This window comes from Anabas testudineus, chromosome 13, assembly GCF_900324465.2.
Source record: "Anabas testudineus chromosome 13, fAnaTes1.2, whole genome shotgun sequence".
Taxonomy (NCBI): domain Eukaryota; kingdom Metazoa; phylum Chordata; class Actinopteri; order Anabantiformes; family Anabantidae; genus Anabas; species Anabas testudineus.
Window position 1 is genome coordinate 20,888,948 of NC_046622.1, and position 7,857 is coordinate 20,896,804.

A 7,857-nucleotide genomic window follows, 5' to 3' on the forward strand; every position below is an offset into this window, starting at 1 on the left:
TTTTCTCCTTCTACCCCCCACTCTCAGTTCCATGTGCACACACGTAGGCACACATGCGCACAAAGGGGGGAAACCTTCAATAAAGCAGCACCTCGGACTCCTTTCATGCAGAAGAGGTGGAATAAGTACCTGACCATTACAGTGCATTTCAAACTTCAGTGTGAAAGTTCCCTTCAGTGACCATTAACATGTACTGAAGTGGGCTTCTTACTGATTTCCTCAATGAATGATGAAGATGTAAAGCGGCTAGTTGATTAATGTCACAGTGTGCTGGTTAGTCACAGTTTCCCAGAGTGCAAGGTGACATTTTCATTCTGAGCGACAGTCCCAAACTCAACGATATTCAGCTTACTGAGAAGCTGGAAGCAGAGTTTTTGTCATTTCTTGTTTTCTTAATAGGTTAATGACGAGTCGAGTCGAAAGAGTTGCAGATTAAATTTCCCTGGTGGTCTAATTGATTATTCTACTTGTCAAGTATCAGACAGTGTCAGTGTTTGTTCATAGAAAAAAAAAACTATCAAAGCAGAAAATAGTTTTGGACCTTTGTTCATTTAGGGGATTGTCAATGGTCAATGGTTGAATTCATCCTCAGTTCACTGTCAGTTCAGTGTCTGTGCCATCACAGCTGTTTCTGAGAGTTCACATTCAGATTTGTATTTCTTGGCCAATTGATGAGAGTGACAGTTTATGAGCACAGGAAGAGATCTGAAAACTTGTAACTGCAGCCATAACATATCTATATATATATATATATATATATTTATGAATGTATGTATATATATATATATATATATCCACATATCCATCTTAAATGTAGTGAAAGTTAATCCCCCAAGACTGAAAGTTCCTGAACCTCAAAATTGCACTTGCCTGAGTTTCTGCTATCTTCAACATGCACTTTTACATGATGCACACACACACACACACACACACACACACACACACACACACACACACAACACCAACACATACTGAGGTCTACTTTCAATCAACCCCGCCCTCAGACTTGATTCATCAGGAAACGCCACACAGCTTTGTGCCTTCCAGGCAGAGGACAGCAGGTTCACTGTAAAGCAGCTTATAGAATGTGGGTCTGAGGTTAATTATAATGAAGACACTTCCACATAAATAATTTAACCATAATTAATTATTCCTCGCTCATATCTCCTTACTTTTCAATTATTTCCCTCAGCACATTCAAGAGCTACACCACAATAATTAATATCCATATAATGACTATGATAATAATTATAATTAATGTGAGTGCTCTGGCACTGAGAGAGAGCTTTTACTTCTCTTCGCTTGCACTCGTTTCACTCACTTTTGGCTTCGGTGTAATATCCGTGTTTGTCTCTATTCACTTGGAAAGCCTTTTCTGGTTTCAAGTCAGGTTTGTAGATAGATTGTGACTATAGTTGAGGGCTGTTTTCTGTAGTTTCAGGCTGTAAAACAGGCATAACAGTGACAGTTACACAGCGAGCTCATTTCAGAAGTTGGTAAAAATAACATCAGAGCGTGTAGAATGTCATTAAAACCAAACTTGCTCCAAATCAAATGATTTACCACTGTGCTGTAACTGCATGATCATGCTTGTCTGATCACAACATGTGCATGTGCAGGCGTGCGTGTGCGTCTGCATGTGCGTGCGGCGTGTGTCGTGCTGGAGGAGAAATCTATTGGGGTGAAGAAGTAAGTATTCCTCACCCTGGGTGTGAAATTCATGTAGGTCTGTGATGGTTTGTGCAAATGGAGTGAGGGCACAGGCTGTGAAAACCTAATGCAATTTGATTAGAAGTTAACCGCAAAGCAATATTTTCCCTGCCTCAGTGCGCAGAAAGAAAAAAAGAAAAAGAAAGAAGGAACTATTTGCTTTTTTTTATTTTTTTTTTATTTTGCTCGTGTGGGTGAAAGTGAATGAGACTGACTGATGACCAAGCCTGCAGCGTGGTGTTCATTTACCAAACAATCACACCACGGCCATAATTGGGTATTTCAGGTGAGGCTGGTCAAGGACAAAATATTGAAAAATGCACAAACAACAAAACAGAATTAGCCAAAAATAAATAAATAAATAAATCAGCTACAGTGAAAGTGTGAGCGGGATGTGCTAAAAACTTCATGTCATGCTTTTTCTTTTTTCGGTGCAGTGAATGCAGCTTGTAGCTCAGGTTGATTTTGTATTCACAGGAGAGCATTTTCAGTCAGTCCCCATCACTGGAGAAAGAGATTACACACGGAATAATGAATTACAATATATCATGTCGTAGTGGAGGAACTGTACCAGCTCCTGCTGTCTTTTATTTGATGAAAGAATGAGCACTCCTATTTTGACATCTTGTGAGACATCTTGTGACACTGCTCCTGCTATGAGCATGGAAACAAACAACCTTGCGTTGCTATGGATTCAGGCAATGAAAGTACATATTTCTGACATTCAAGGGTACTGCAGACAGCAAATCCTTTTTTTTTTTTAGTTTCCCCCACTGGCTCATGTTGTAAGTCTTCAGTAATTATCACATGTGTGTTTCAAGTATAAAAATACAATGAAACTCTGCTTTGTCAGAATGAAGGAAACAACACCAGGAAGCGAAGGTGGCAGAGCAGCGCGGGTTCCAATCTGAGCAGGATACTACTCATTTGCAGTCCCCGCAGTTGCTTGTTCTCTTTTGCATTCCTCCATTTTCGCCCGGTTGAAGCAGAAAATATATGGCGCAGGTTAATTCAGCTCCTCTCCAGGTTTTGTGAAAATCACATTTCTCCCCCACCTCGTGGAGGTGCTGGGCCCTTCAGAGCTGCTCCTGGGGGGGCGGCCGGGCAGACGAGTGATTAGTCTCCCCTATGATTGGCCTTCAGTAAACTGTGTCAAGCAGCGAACATAGTGACCCTGGCATTTTCAGCATGGCCAAGGGAGGTGAAGATCCACTTAATGGCCAGTCCTGTGCCGGCCGGCAGCCCCACTTCGGATCGATAATTGCTTCATTAGTTAATCTGATTGAGTGTGTGAGCAGCCTGTAGTCGATGCAGAGTTACCTCTCTTTCTGTGAGGAGTCTGTGTTCTATTGATTTCATTGTTCTCTGTAGAGCCTAACTTTTCCCCCCAACTAATCCTCACATTTACACCAAGAAAAGAAGAATGAATCTCTTTGTTTGAGCTGCTCATGCCATCTATACCTCACATATATAAAAGGCGATCAATAAAAAGTGCTCCTAGATAGCAACAGCAAAACAAATGAGGAGACCAGAGCGGCATACCTCATATTGTCATGTCGTTATGTTCCAAATTGTTGGTTGGTTTGAAAACTGTGCAAGACATATTCTGGATGTAGTCCTATGTGTACACTGTATGTTTGGTACAGCAGCTACTGACAGATGCTGCATGTGAGTTTCTTTAAAACTGTTATTCACACTGTTTATTGTGAGCCAGGTGGGAAAAAACATGCTGTTTGGTGTTCGTATCATGACAGCAGATAATTCAAGTTGCATTCACTGACAGTTTGGCCTCTTTGGGGCAGTGTGACCACACATGGTGAACTTATGGACTCACTGTATTTACACACCCAGCAGTTATGGAGCAACATTAGCATTCATAGTGAAGCTTGTGTCCAGTCCAATACTGATGCTCATTTGAGCTCTGTTTTGGTCTCCACTCTTAAGGGAATAATATCTGGTCATCTAGCCGCTAAATGTTCCACTGTGTTCATAAGCGATCGTCAAACTTTGTCTATTTTGGATCACTTTGCTGAAAAAAAAAACTGCCAGATGTTGAAAACACTGCTGATGAGAGCAATGAGAGTGAACTAAAACTTAAAGATGCAGGGTGGTAAACCAAAACAATAAGCTGAAAGACATCAAAGAGCTCAGTAAATTGAGGGACATTGTAAAGTTGTTAATAATTCACTGAAGGCTAATCACTGTAACTCAACTGACATTACGAAAACTCATTTAATCTATTGTTATTATTTAAAAAATGATTTTAAAAGCTTTCATTTTTCGTATAGCTTAAATGTGCTGCGATAGGAAGTTAAATGTGTGGAGCTATGTTGAACCTATTCAGCAGTATTGACTGATGCATCAGTGCCACTGGCTTTTATATAATCTATGCAATTGTTCTCTCTCTTTCATGGCTCTTTAACACGCTATTATCAAATCTATTAATAGGAGAGCAGTGGCAGTGTGGATAGCTGCAGGTGAAAGGAACTTAAAATATTGCTAACCACTGCATAAAACTCAACAATAGAAAAAAAAAAGTTTCCCTATAAATTACTGAAAAAGTTTTCCTGAACACGTTTAGATTCTGGAAACAAACATACTGAATGATTTTGACATTAAATGATTAAAACCATCTCATTGTACTGAAGCATTCTGTCATTGGTGCATATTAAACTATTCATCTTTTCCTTACATGTATTTTCTCTATTTGGAACATCTAAATACATTTTCTATAGTCCCATATCATACGATAGAAAAAGTATGTGAACCTTTTGGAATTCCATTGTGTTCTGCATGAATTGGTCATACCATGTGATCTGAAGACTATTAACCAATATGATGTGCCTAAAATAATAACACCCAAAAAGTATATTATGTCTTACTGAGAATAAAAACCTATAAATAAATAAAAAAATAAATAAATAAAAACCTCATAATGCTGCTGGAAAAAGTATGTGAACCTTGACCGTAGATCATCTGAAAGGTCCTTTTGGTGAGGTAGGGCTGACATAAGCGTAGTTTTCTTGTGCAGAGTAAACGTCTTATGGTTCTTCTCAATTAACACATAAAATGTTTTTTTAAAGAATTCTTTTTGTGGTTGATGCAGAAAACCATGAAATTTCAAACGCTTCACATACTTTTTCCTGCCACTGTATGCACTGTCAACACATGGGAGGTTGTTATCCTGCCCATAAAATGTTAATCCTGTATTGTGGAACTGCCTTGCATGTCGGCACAAATTTACCGAGACAAATGTCTTGTGCAACTATTGTGCTTGGTGAAAAAAAAAGAAGACGCTATTCCTACAGCTCTATGACCTGATGCTACAGAGAAGCTGCCTCAGTTTTCACAGCACAAGAGTGAATTCCTCAAAGTGAAGAATTTATTTAATCATCACACACCCTTCAGTTTGACATAGGAGAAAATTACATTTACACAGTGGATTAAGCCAGGCACTTTTCTGTGCGACATTCACTTTATGACATTTAAATCAAGGCGCACAAGCAGTTTTAATATTTATATCAAAACTTTAGATGCGTTCTTATCAACAGCGATGATTGTGATAGAAAGGGATCTATATTTACCATGTCGCTGAACAGGTTTCTGGGGCTCGACCAAACAGGGAGACTGAGAATATGAAATCAAGCAGCGAATATTATTTAAGGAATTCACATAAGAGACAAAGAAAACCAACTCAGCTCTGAGGGAGAATCAATTACGCCGGGGGCTGAGGGGGGAAAAAATAGAGTTCAGATGTGTGACAGGTGAAATGTTCTCAGTCTGTCTCTGCCTGTTCTCTGCGTTGGATGCAGCTGTTGGCGTGTGATATATTCGACCCAGTCTGGCAGGCCTGGCTGCTGGTTGTGTCTGTTTTCCCAAATTACCTGTTTGCGAATGCATAAATGTAATTCACTGGCAACATGAAAGGCAGTAAAATTATTCATGAAGATGTAGACTGGTCTGTTACAACTGAGGCATCTGTCAGCTGTCAGTATTGTTTATTTCTCACCTAAGCCTGAAACTTATCTGTTGGTTTGTCAGTTAATGGTGGCTCATTGCCTGTGGAATCGACGGTACTTAAATGCCGCCTGCTGCAGGCTGATGCTTTGAACAACAGCCCAGAATAAACACACATGGCAGATTCTTGTTATTCCTCGTTAATATGGCACTGAGGGTTTTGGGAATGTGTCTTCCGCCAACGCCCAAATGTTCCATGAAATTAACTCTTGAACAAAAGATAAGTAGTGTTATGGCAATTGTGTTACTAGAATTAAAAAGTTCGAACTCCTCACCGTGTAGGTATTTCAAAGGAAAACTTGTTGGAATCATTTGTGCACAATCATTTGCTACTCCCCCCCCGCCCCTGTTTTTTTCCCCCTACAGTTCAGTGGTAAAAGCAGGTTGACATTCAGTTCGCCAGTTAATCTTTAAAGCAGAAGGAGTAGATACCAACCAAAGTACGATACAATCTCTTGATATATTGGAGTGAAAAGGGCATGTCAGGAATATCAAACAGGCGACAAAGTAATCAAATATGAAACATGAACATTTTTTTTTCTCCCACAATAACTGAATCAGCTGGTGCCATTTATGGTCCCGGAGTAAAGACTGCTGGGATTTCATCAAAGTGTAGTTTGTGGGACGTGGAAGATCAAGAAACTCCTGCTTCCAGCCACCGAGGCCTGTATGTCCTGTGCCTGAGATTTACATACATTACAATAATCCAGCACTCACTTTGGCTGTTGGAAAATATGTTAGCAGACAAAGTTTGGAGAGGGCAGTAGTGAAGTAACTGTATTGTTAGGTGTTATGTCGCCTAAAGCATTTATAGCCTAAGATATAGGTCTCAGAAAACACTGAATCTGCAGATATGATATAATGAAATAACTGATCCAGAGAAATAGTTATAACTGAACTTACAACATTCATGAGGATGGAGTTCTTCAAATTGATCCCATGCATGAAGAGAAAGGTTTTAAAAAGCAGCAACCTCGAATTCCCCAAAGACCCCCACTGAGTAACTGTGCCTCAAACCCCGAGGGGTTTCCCCATATCACTGAGCGTCTGAGGAGCTTCATGGAAATGGTTAATGTCAGCAAAGTTTAAATAAGCACGAGCTCTTATTAGCTCAGTATCCGAAATTCCAACTACCTGATGAGATGTGATGTTAACAAGCTTTTTGTACCAGTAGACAGGTGCACGTTCATTAACTGTGGGTTTTCCTTTTATTATTTTTGGCTATTTGGTGGCAGTAGAAACAAGCCACAACAGCACAATTAAAGTTGATAGGGTGAGCTAATTAGTAAGCCATTACACATGCCGCAGACATGAAGCAACATCACCGTGTACTTGGAGTCACATTTCTGGGACTTTTAGCTCTGCTTTCCGTCTCCATCGACTCAAAGGGAGATGCCGCAGCCCTCAGCAGCTAAATGCTACTCTGTGGTAAGAACTGGCAGCTAACATTTCACGGGGTGATGTGCAGGTAGCAGGGTTCACCGGCAGAGGTTTGGCTGGAAATCAATGCATCCAAAAAAGTTAAAAGTGAAAGTGAAACTATCATTTCTGAGTGGTGAACTAAACTAAAAGAATGAGCTGAAGGTCTCTCTGGAGGAGTTTGTCCGCGTCATGGAAGTGATACCTTACACCTTGTAGTTTGAGCCACTGTTAATATAAAAATACACATTATAGCAGTTTGAAATGTGAACGAAGTAAACAGTCATTAATGAGTCCAAATGTTTGCATGTTTCTTTCATTTCAGATGCTAATGACAGCTGGGATCGGCTCCAGCTCTCTTAAAAGGATCTGTGGTTTAGATGGTGGATGGATGGAGCACAACACAAAGACACTTAATGTACAAATATATAATTTGATATATGACTATTTAAATATCACAGGGTCTAAATGTAACTGTTAGTCTGACCAAAGGCTCACAGTACTCCTAAGTAATGACCTTTCTTGCTACCCGTTTCATAGCTTTCTACCTAAAAGCATAAGGTTCCTGCTTTTATCTTTTTATGGCCTCTGTTAATTAGGGCCTCTGCCGATTTATTTCCACAAATGAAGAAATAAATATTCTGAAGCTAGACTGCAGTGCAGGAAATAAACATCAGTAGTTCCCAAACCATCCCTGAATTTCTGCTCGTC